Genomic DNA, 12,628 nt, shown 5'->3' on the forward strand with positions numbered 1-12,628 from the left:
ACGAATATATATGTCAACTCTTATAATTTTTTTCAAATGTTGGATGTTGGTTGAACATAGGGTTTGAAATAAAAACACTTTGAGAATAATAAAAATCAAATTATATTCCATGTTTCATATTTTAAAAACAAAAGTGTAACAAATTCCTTTAAACAAAAAATCACTATTCTGTTTGATATTTGATATTTTATTCAAACACAAAACAATTAGTTGAAAATAGTAATGGCTAAAGTGATTACCTATAAAATTTGAAAAGAAACTCATTTTCAAGTTTTCTTGGACTTTATATTCTAAAGTTTATGCTTAACCTAACATAATATAAACTGACTGACTCAGTTTAATTTATAATATATCTACCAAAAAATACTACCTTTTTCAGTAACAACCAAAGCTCAGCCAGCCCTAGCCTGTGGAGTAAAACTTTAGGTCAGGACCAAATGTTTGCCACACCACCTGCCTCTATCTGCAAATTATAAATATTTCAGCTACACGTGAGTAAATTCTTACCAAAATAATACTATAATCGTATATGGTTCTTTATTATTTGTCAGGTATTAATATTATGGTTCCAAAACATCTTACTACCTCCTACCTCTAAGGAGATATTATTAATAAATTTGGCCACTCTATATTAAATATGATTGAAAATAAGAAAAATCTAATTTTTAAAGTCTTACAGTAAAAAGCTACTCAAACATGTGAGAAGTGTTAAGTATACAACAGTTATTATTTTAAAAATATTTGATTGTTAATCAGTTTAAAGGTTTAGTTTAATAAACTATTATTGGTAAAATTACTTCAAAACCAATTTCAAAACCCCTTTGACTTCAGAAGGAAGTTTTACCTAAACTTTACACTCCAACTAGCCTTGTTTAAGAAAATACTTAAAAGTATTAGATTGTAGGGCTGAGAGAGTGGGTTTACATTACGTTAGTTTTTTTACATTACGGCTTATAGTAGTACAAATACCATTCTATAGTTCTGCGTTTTCAAATTTTCAAATAAAGTTTATTCAAAAAGTAATGAAACGTAGAACTATAGAAAATTTCATAATCTTTAATATGAGACCTTAACTTTGATTCTACCTCTAATGTAGCAGGTGAAAACGAAAACAGTAATCTTGCAAGCCTTTGCATTTGGTTGCAGGGGTAGAGTGCACCCTTAAGTCAGAATATCGAGCTCGATCCGAGCTTTTACAATCGAGAAACACCTCTGCAAAGTTCCACATGGTCAAACATCCTATATCCCATATACCATTTACTTAAAATATTCGTCATGACGAGAAACCTTAGCCCAAAACTATCCATTATTTCATGAATTGCCCTTTAACGTTGTAATTCCTTTCTAAAGGGAACTTTCTATATACCTGATGTTAAAGATACCCCAGCTGTACTTCATTGTTTATTATTATTTCAATTTATTACCTTATTAAAATCAGGTGTGATTATTTGTTTGTATTACTATATTCTATTTTGTTTATTACAGCTTAACTAAACCAATTATTTTTGTAATACCCCCACCGCAGCAAACCTACAGACTAAGCAAATTTCAACTTGTCTAATTACATTTTTACTAAAATATTTTTATAAATAAGACATATATATTCCCAATTTAAATAACATTAGATTTAACAGGTGTTTAGACTTGCTTCTACAGGTAAGTAAAAGGTTTTTTTGACAATATGTTAATAGTATAAGATAAAAAAATTTTACCAAATTTTATCAACATACTAGCAGAGTACCCGTCCTTCGTACGGGGTTGGCATGTAAGTATAAAGTGACATTAGTGTATGGTTTGACAGCTCCATTTAAGTAATGTTAAATAATGTTTACATTCAGGATAGTGACATCATTATTTTAAATATGATCCTTACCCTCTCTGTTCTAATATTCATGCAGTATTTAAATGAATGTTTGAACCAGCTGTATGGAATTATGAAATCAAAATTAATTTGACAGTTAGTACTGCTTGTTTACATTTTTAAACTTTGTAGGTTTGTTCTTTGTTGTCATGGATACCATCAATCAAAATTTACTTTGAAATCTCTCACCTCCGATTTTTGAAAGCCCACGGGGCATAGCCCTAGGACAATATTGAAGCGGGAATAGTTCTATATGTATCCTCGGAACTATAGCTTCATGTGTGTGCAATTTGAGCCCAATAGGTTCAGTAGTTTTTGAGATTAGCTCATACAAACACACACACAGACACCACCTCTTCTTTATAATAGTATAGATAGATATCCATAAGCAAGTAATATACAACTATTTTTATTTTCTCCTTAAGACTAACATAAAAATTTTAAATTACACTTTTTCTTAATTTTCTCCATGGTGGTTAGGTATACAAGAATGCTTTAATATACTTAATTATTTATTTTTTTAAGCTCTACAACATGGTTTAGAAAGAAATAGTAATTTTTTTGTTTTTAGGTTTAAAAATGGGAAAAAACATATTTACCCCATATAACCCCCCATTTCCATGGCCCAATTTTATACTGGTTTGTGGATTGTTTGAATAAATGTAGGTCTTCACGTTTGTACCAAATTTAATCAAAACCTGATAATTTTTGCTCAAGTTATCGTGCTAAAGGACATGCAGATCAAAAATGTAAGAGATATTTTCAGAGTTTGGTTTACATATTTAGTTTTAGCTGTATGTAATCTATTTACTGACCAATTTTAATAAATTATACTCTAAAAGCTAAACAATTACATGAAAATAGAACAATAAATCATATTTTTTACAAGAACTCCAAATTATTTTCCATACTAAGAGTTACCTATGTTGGAAAACATCTAGACTCGTAATCTTTAAAACTGTAATATTATGATATGAGTCAGTTAAGCTTAACCCTTATTTGCTTCAAATAATATATGTTTTTAAACATAAATAGTCATAAAATATAAAAATTTCAATAGAAATTTATGAATGAAATAATGAAAATTATAGTAAAATTTGACAATTAGAATATATTTTTAAACAGTTAACTTTTTTAAGAATACCAAAAATTTTGAAATTGAAAGTATACATGTTACAGTCTCAAAGTGTCAAGAGCCAGTAAATTTAAGTTTCTGTGATTTATTTCATATACATTTATTCATTTCATAGTATGGTATTTAAAAGCATTTGGCTAATTTTAAGTCTTTCAAGCACAAAAAAATTTCTATGACCTCTTATTAATAGATAAATATGACCTTTAAAGATTAAAATTGTGTATAATCTGTTTTAAATGATTTAAAGTATAGGAAAATATCCCTTGAACACTACTCATGAATTATTTGAACCTTAATAAAGTAATTCTAACACTGGACTGCAATTTTAGCTACATTTCATGTCTAAATGTCGGGCCTTAAAGTGAACTGATGATCGTTTTCAAATGTTAACCGCATATTTGGGTTGGGATGGTTTAATTGAAGGAGAGTACATTTAAAAAAATATAGATTTTACCTTTTGAGATCTATTGTAAGGCAAAAACAAAAACTTTTAAGGTTAAGTTCGGAGTTTAGTTGAAAAATAGCCTTTCAAACACTAACAAATTTCTATAAACTGTTATTAATAGATACAAATGATTTTTAAAGATTGAAATTATGTATAATCTGCTCTAAAATGATTTAAAGTATAGAAAAATATCCCTTGAACACTACTCATGAACCTTTTGAACTTTAACAAAGCATTTCTAACGCTGGACTGCAATTTTGGCTACATTTTATGTCTAAATGTTAGGCCTTAAAGTGAACTGATGATTGTTTTTAAATGTTAACCACATATTTGGGTTGGGATGGTTTAATTGAAGGAGTGTACATTTAAAAAAATAAAGATTTTACTTTTTGAGATGTATTGAAAGACAAAAACAACAACTTTTAGCGTTAATTTAGGAGTTTGGTTGATATCATCTGTAATCAATCCAAAACCCAGAATATTGAATTCTCACTCAGTTAAAATTCTAGGCTTTTACCTTGATAGTAAATTAAAATAGAAATCTCATATCACAAATCTTAGCAAAAAATGCTCGAGAGTGTCATCTCTATTCTGGAAATTAATGCCTCTTGTTGGTATTGAATATATTTTTATACTTTTTTTATTCTATTTATATCTTAATGACACTTGGTTTTATGACTGGCCAAGTGGGACATTGGAATTTTAGACTATTGATAGGCTACTACCTGAATTTTTATATAATAACACCCTTGTGACAGTACATGGGCTATGTATGCAGAGACAACAGCAAGGAGGGGCCAGAGAATAGCAATCCTGACGAGGACAACGGCTAAGATGATCACCTATAACAACATAAAGAGGACTGAATAAATTACTTAGCCAATACAGTATATAGAAAAGGTTAGTGATAGTTATTTTGTTACTTTAATCAATAATTATGATATTATAATTTTACTAGAAACATTAAAATAATATCTATATTTATGAAACAAATTAAACCTTAAAGATGTACAATTTACGAGTCAATGCTCTAAGTCAATGTTTATAACATGAAAATTAGTAAAACAGATTAACCCTAATACTCCCTCAACACATTTTTGAATTAGTCTAAAATCATTCTTATCAGTTTCAAAACTAATTATTATAACCTAAGATGGATATAACTTTTGCAAATTTTTTACCGAAAGTAAAAAATTTAATAACCCAGAGAACAATTATTGTGTCTTTTCATATTAGGTATTAGGTATAACAAGTATATAAGTTTGCTCCTACTAAGAAACTAATAAAGAATTTTTTTGTAAAATATATTCATCTTAAATAAATTTTGTAAGTTTGTTAAAAATATATCCATAAAAAACAAACTAGAGTAGGCATTTTACAATATTCTCAATAAAAATACTATGGAAATTTTAAATTTACAATATTTTAATTTTACAAATTATCAATAACCATACAAAAACATTTTTATCTAGGTAAATTATTTTTCAAGCTAGAAATTGGGAAATTTTGTATTTTGAGGGTTAAGTATAAGAAAACCTAAATTTTACCCCATAAGACCCCTTGTGCTGGTTTGTAAACTCATTTTAGTTTACCCTACCCTACACCTTCAAGCCTAATTTCATCAAAATTAGAGAAAGGTTTTATGTCGGTAGAGTCGTTACTAATACTTTGACTATCCTGATAATAATTAGGCCAATTCATTAATACCGTAGTTTGGATTCCACTATAAACTGTAGGTCCCTTAGTTGCCATTAGCTGTATGGGCTATTAATTAATAGCTGTGTCTAAGAAATATGTTGGACTTATTCACTAACAAGACTAAGGCCCGATTTCACAAAATTCTTGCTAACGATGGTTTAGTTAAACTTTGGTTAAAACTAACCGATGATTTAAACCACAGTTAAGGAAATCTGGTTTCACCAGCAAAAACACGTCAAAACTAACGCTGGTTTTATAAACGAGAGTTTAGAGTAAAATCCAGGTGGCAGTGGCAGTGAACTGTCATAATACCGGGCTGTTACGGGAGCAAGTAAACATAACCTAGAAAATAAATCAGTGTTTATGAGGTAGTGAAAACAAAACTGGAGACAGCAAGCTTACAGGAATACAATAGATTCTGAGCAAAATAACAACAGAAAGCAAGAATAAATACCAAAACAATTAACATAAGTAATTAAAGGCAAATCAATGTTGATCAAACATATTCGAGGAACAAATTGGTTGAGTTTTGCGGTCGAGTCAAGACTCACCATTTCACCAATCCAACTTTTTACAGGGATGTTCAATATTCTGTTTGTTCGCTAACCAGTTTGGTACATTTGAAGTAGTGAAAAAAATTAGAGTCAAAAGAATTACAAGAACAAGACACTATGTAGATAGCACCAAAATAATTATTTTCTATAAAATACTAGCAGAATAATGACAATTTTGGTTTAGATTTTGGTTTATTTATGTCTGACCGAACGCAAAACAATTGTTTGAATGTTGGGTTAGGGTTACCCAAAGCCGGGAGAAGGAAAAGGGAGCCTATTTTTTTGAACAATGAAATAATAAATTTGATAATGTTGGTAGAAGAGCCGGGATAAAAGAGTACAGCTCTTGAACGCCAATCAGTTCAATCACAGTCTAATATAAATAAAGTCTGTATAAATTATTTATTGTTAGACTGTGGTTCAATGCGGTCGCTGATCACAGATATACGCCTTAACTAAAAACCTTGTGGGATAACCTAAAGCAATGCACTATGTGGGATAGCCTTTTAAACACAAATACTACAGTGGTTTGCATTCATTCCCTAAAAAAGGCTAAACGTTTTGATAGCTCATATCTAATAATAAAATCAATTTCATGTTTGTTATTTAAATCATTAACCCTTTCTCTTATCCACCTAGTTGGTAGAACAACATAGGCTACTCTTCATTGCCATCACTTACTTTCAAAAGCTAATTCGTACCGTATTCTCTTCTACCATTTCGCCTTTCCATATAAACTTTAAACTTAAAGCCAGCTGCCATATTTACTTAACGAAAGATTAAAGAAGCTAACCGGTCAAAATTGGGCAGTTAATTATCTAACGACGGTTTAGTCTAAACTAGCGCTAACGGCGAGTGGTGAAATCTGATTTCGTCAGTTAAGAGCTAACTGCAGTTAGAGCAAGGCTTAACGGCGGTTTAAAAGTTTGGTGAAATCGGGCCTAAAAGTATTAAAGTTATTATATATGCATATCTCACTAACTATATAGCTACAATCAGAATTTAGGTTATGTAGCTGCTACCAGAACCAAAAGTATTTAAGTTTTCATATCTAAAAGACATAACTCACATGATTGTTAATCAACATTATAATTGTCATAAATAGGTATTTTAAAATGTATATAAATTGTTTCATGTGGCTCTCCCATGTATAAGCCTATCTGGCCTCCTAATAACTACTAACAATATACACCATAGGCTAAGTATTTGCCATCTATTTAGCTACCTCCACTTTTGCTTAATAAACTTAGGCAATTTACTGATCTGTTTTGGAGGCAAGTGAACAGGAATTATATCCTACCTTGAGCTCCAAGCTTCTTGTATAGCTACAATTTGGTTTGACGGAATGAAAACCTCAGTTTTAACAATTTCACTTTAGGACTAGATAGATATTTATATGGAAATTCATTTAGCCACATAGAATACTTTTCAGAATTTGAATAGTATTTGAAAAGGACTCTCAACTCCCTGCCACTTGTTTAAAACAATGAACATCTCATTATTATAATAACTATCTTGTTATGTACCAATGAGTAGGTCCTAGTACCCAGGAACCGAACAATCTTTTTAGATATCCTTCATTATTTTTTATTATTTTATTCAAAGTTTAATGTAGAACTCTAAAATACAATCATATACTCAAATCCATAATACAGGGAATTGAAAAATTGGTTATTTTTTTGAAAATAAAAATAATTCTTTTGGAAGATAATTCTTAGACTTGGATCCTCTTATATACAACATCACCCTTAATTTACTTTTGAACTTACATCAAAAAGATTTTTAAGACCGATGACCAGCTACTTGTAAAGTTTTTTAGCATTTTAGTGAAATTATTTATTGTTTAGAATCCTATTTCTGGATATTTCAATCAACTGACTAAAACTTTAAAAAAATTTAGGCCTAACATCAATAGTTGTGTACACTTTGACAACAATGAATAACAGAATAACCAAATAAGTCTAGCCTGTATGTTGTATAGAAAAAGCAAAGATGAAACACAAGTGTCTGTCCAAATAGTTTAAAACAATAATATTACAGTAGACTCTTGATAATTCGAAATTGGTGGGCCAAGCATATAAATTTGAATTATCAAGAGTTTTGAATTATCAAGAGTTCGATTTATCGGGAGAAAAACAAACCATTCGAATTACAGAGAGTTCATTTGTTTAATACATACAAAGGTACAGCACGTTACAATAAAACATCATACCGTATTTTAGTACACTTTTAAACAATCAACGGCTTATTTTTCAGTTACTGTAGTTGCAAAGAAATCTATTATTTAGCGCCATATATTTCGCCAATAGCTGAACTATCAGCTGTCGACAACTATGATTGTGCTCAAGGAGATGTCGCGCAATCTAGAGATTGGATTGCCAACTTATAAAAACAAGTCAGCAAAATAATTCAGACTACTGCTCTAACTAAACAAACATCAAAACGTCCAACACTAGCCTACCATGGGAACAGGATGTACTTGTACTGTATAGTTTCCTGTTATAACAGGAAGAGATAACTTCGATTTATAGAGTGTTTTGCCGACTAAACTTCGAATTACTGCGTGACTGATTTATAGAGTGTTTTTTCGACGAAACTTCGAATTACAGCATGACTTCGAATTATAGAGTGTTAACCGACGAAACTTCGAATTACTGAGTTACTTCGAATTATAGAGTGTTTTTCCGACGAAACTTCGAATTACTGCGTGTTACAAATTGACCTGCCCTCTATTTGGACTTTGAAATACCGAGTGTATCAAAATGCATGGTAAAAATTTGAAATATTGAGAGATTCTCTAGGGACTGAGCGTTCATTTTGAATTATCGAAAGTTTTGAATTATCAAGTGTTTGAATTACCAAGAGTGGACTGTATTTACAGGGGCTTTGGAAAATAAATGATTTAGCAAGTAGGTATTATTTTTATTGCATGAATGGATTTGTGATCCTATTTTATGTATTACTTCTTCTTTTGAGTATCGAGTATATTTGTACTGTATATACTGTATAAACATATTTAGAGCCAAAGAGAAAAATTCAAAAATCAATAATTATTAAAATGGGCATACCACCTAAGCAGTGGGGCACGCGGAAGATTTCTCAGGTGCCGTTTGATGTCATTAACTGCTGCGTCTGAAGAAACAGACAATTTTATAATTTTCTAATATTTTAAATTAAACTGTCATAACCTAACCAAACTAACCAAACGTGCTGATAATGGAAAAATCAAATAAAGGTTTACTAATCTAAAATATAGTTTTGTTCATAAAATAAAATTATAAATGCCTAAAATTTAATTTTATAATTTTTAATTGTAAAATTAAACTGTCTAACCTAACCAAACCAACCAAACTTGCTGATATGAACAATTGTTGATAAAAAGTTAGAGCTGCCGGCAGGATTTGAACCCGATACTTTAGATTATCAGCCTGCAACGCTATCCACTACACCATGGCTCTGAACCGTATCATTGCGGTATTGGTGTTCCCTCAAAGTGACGTCAAACAGCACCTGAGAAATCTTCCGTGTGCCGTTTCAGCCACCTAAGTGTGTATATGATTAAAAGATGAGTGCAGATTAGAGTGAGATGATCTGTGTAGGTTTTTGTAAACTAATACTTAGGGGCAGTTTACAAGTTTAGGACTACATAATACATGACCAGACGTTAGTCCTGAACTATATAAGTGATGACCAAAAAATTGGTTCACCATGAGAAAAAAGTATAATGATGTGAAAACCAAGACCTGAGCCAGACGACATAAGTCAGCAAATAGACATTTAAAATTAGGGTAACTCCAAAAGTTGAATTTAGGCCTACTTCTTATATAAAGTTTAGTTTAAACGTCTTTGACCAACAATATTTTTGTTATTGATGAGAAAAAACTAGAATCACGGAATTTGGTACAGTCGCGGTTATATATTTTGGGTTAATTACCAATTGTTGCAATAAAATATTAATGGATTTTACTCCAAAAGTTGAATTTACCTCTCTTCTCTATGAAGTTTAAACATTTTTGACCAGCAATAGTTTTAGTATTGGCAAGTGAAAAACCAGAATCACAGAATTTGATATAGTCTTTCACAATATTTGGTAGCCTATACTTAGTCTTTCAAAATTACTGACACGGTTACTTTTAAAATGGTTCCAAGTGGGTTAAGCCCTGAAAGTAATCTCAAAATAATAATTCTATGAAATTTTACATATGTACCAAGTGTTATATCCATCCGTTCAGTAGTATCTGAGTTTATCACTGCCAAATATGTATAGGCATTCTTTTTTATAGGCCAACTTACAGATAAAACTCCTACCCTTTAGGAAAACTCCTCTAACTGTCCTTAGAAACTTTTTGAAAAACCATAATATTCCTCACGGACATTTCACAATAAGAACACCTTTTATTCAGTTGTGTGGTAGAGTCTTATTACAGTCTCAACTAAAGTAGCCTAGGTACAATTTTTTTAACCCTCCAAGTGTCCATAAATCCACCCATTTATTGCGCAAATGCAGGGTTTTATCAAAATGTATCTTAGAAACTTAAAAACAATAAAGTATACTGTTTTATATATAATTTTGTTTGAGAAATCATGGGCTTCAATGTAGCATATAAAACATTACAAAAAAATTTTCAAAAATTTGTGTGAGGTTAACATTTCTCAAAAATTATAAAATAGGCATAAACAAAAAAAATTATGTTTGCGCTCAATAAATTTTTATAATTTAGCCTATAAGTCGACAAATATTTTAAAATAGCCACTTTGTTCTAAATGTTACAAGGATTACAAAAATATAATAATATAAGGAAGTAAATTTGCAAATAAATAAGTTATAGGTGAAAAACAGATTTCGTACATTTAGCGTTAGGGAAGAATGCATAGCTAGGAATCTGGCCGATAATTTACTTCAATATCACTACCTAGCCTATTTCTTTAGGATCATCAACTAGTCCTTCAAAATCATTTAAATCTTCTTATAATGCACCACATAATTTTTAACACTAAAACAATGATAAACGTAATAAAACACATCAGTCATCGTTCACATCAAAGTTACGGTAACCAAGTTGTTTTCAAATAGTTACATACGTGAGATGTCTGCTACAATATTTTCGGAACTAAAATGAAAAGCATCTAGAAACAGACATCAGGAGAAAGTTTAGAATCTGCTAAAAACAATGATATCAATCTCAATTCAGTTCCATATGATTCAGTCAGTCCCAGAGCCTTTGCCGTAAATGATGTTTGTGTGTCGCAAAAGCGATGCATAACACCACGGCGGGTGTGTTGTGCATCGATTATACGACACTTAACACTCGGAGAGTTAAACAAATACTATCACTAGAACTAAAACTAAATAATAATATATAATACTTATTTATATTGCCAAATGGCAGTACCTACCCAATTACACCTTTCTAGGAATTGATTGATGGGTCTTGGGATAGCCTACAGTAGCTAAGTTGTCGGACGACACTTGAAGTTTGTGAGGTGTGGTCAGTGTTGAACTATTAGTAGGTCTAGATGTTCACATGCTTGTAGCTGTTGGTCAGGCTCAGGATAGGATCCCTTTAAACAAATCATAAGTTAGGACTACTTAAAGTAAAATCTAACCTTTTAAAATTCTTGAAAATTGGCACAGCCTTGTATTGAGCCTAGGCCTTGATGAATTTCCCTGAATCTAAAAATTCTAATGTCAGAACCCAGGTGTATCTCAGTTTTTGATGTACTGAAAATATCACTAGGTCCCTAATTCCAGTTAAAAATATTTGAATGGTCAAAAAATATTGCTACTTAATCAAACAAATGCACATAACTTAAATACTTAATAAGTTCAAAGAAACAAAACTTATAACTTAAAATACTACTCGGTCAACATGGTCCTGACTTGGGTTTAAATTTTAGCGTGACAGTTACCATACATTTAAGACAAATAACTACCTATTATTTATTATTAAAGTTTCATGGGCCTACATAATTGACACTGAAATTGAAAGTTCTTTAGACAATAATCGTGAACATAGGCTACTTAAAATTCAGGAAACTAAACTCTTATCACTTTTCAGACATTCAGAATATCACAACTGTCAGCTGAGTTGCGAATAAAATTTCTCTCTCTAAGCTCATGATTAATTCAAACTGAAATTTCATGTTTAAAATGTTAACTAGTAAATAAAATTACAGGCCCCATGGTTCAAGTATACTATTTAATGTCACAAATCAAAAGAAGTTAGGCCTATTCTTACTTATCAACAAATTTTAGGTTAGGTTTTCAGGTGTAGGCCTAGGGGTCCCGGCCATTGGTCAAAAGTTTGGGGCTATAAGTATTTATATAATCCATCATAACAAACATAAGTAACCCTTTACCAAACTATTATGTATATGTGGATTAGTGTCAGAGGTAGCCAGTTCTCAGTTTCTCTCAACTTTTATAAGATAAAAATTCATTTCTAAGGAGTAAAAATAAAATAAAACTTAAGTTAAAATTGCTACAGTGGATAATTTAGTAATTATCTTGATGGTACTTTGGTCTACTTGGTAACTTATCCAATCTATTCTTGGGCTCAGGACTTCCACAGTAGCAGGTGTTGGGTGCCGGTCCTCAGTTGTTTTAACGTAGTCCAAGGGTATAAAATTAAGTAGCCCACGGTGACATTAAGATCATGGTAACCTTTCCGAGGACAGCAGCCAGTTGAATCAACCCATCCAGGACCCTATCAACAAAACCAAGGTCTAACTAATATAACTTCATAAACTTTTGAGATACCCTATTTTACATCCTTTGTCTAATTCCGGCATAGTACAACCCTAATTCCGGCATAGCACAACCCTAATTCCGGCATCCGTCAGCCTAATACCGGCACCCTGTGTATAGACCTTAAGTTAATAGTGGATGTAACAGCCAATAACAAATAAGATAACTAGTTCATATGTCAACGTGT

General features: G+C 31.0%; 1 long non-coding RNA gene across 1 annotated transcript; it reads right to left on the reverse strand.

Annotated features, from left to right (window-relative positions):
• Positions 1-230: 230 nt before the first annotated feature.
• LOC128992135 (uncharacterized) lies at positions 231-12,370 on the reverse strand. The gene is made up of 3 exons (XR_008490694.1): positions 11,091-12,370; positions 4,167-4,283; positions 231-463 (listed from the first exon to the last, which is right to left on the reverse strand). It is a non-coding gene; the product is annotated as an uncharacterized LOC128992135 (long non-coding RNA).
• Positions 12,371-12,628: the final 258 nt, after the last annotated feature.

The sequence above is a fragment of the Macrosteles quadrilineatus genome, unplaced genomic scaffold, assembly GCF_028750875.1.
Source record: "Macrosteles quadrilineatus isolate MER2022 unplaced genomic scaffold, UCM_ALF_1.0 Scaffold_4__1_contigs__length_99947679, whole genome shotgun sequence".
NCBI lineage: Eukaryota > Metazoa > Arthropoda > Insecta > Hemiptera > Cicadellidae > Macrosteles > Macrosteles quadrilineatus.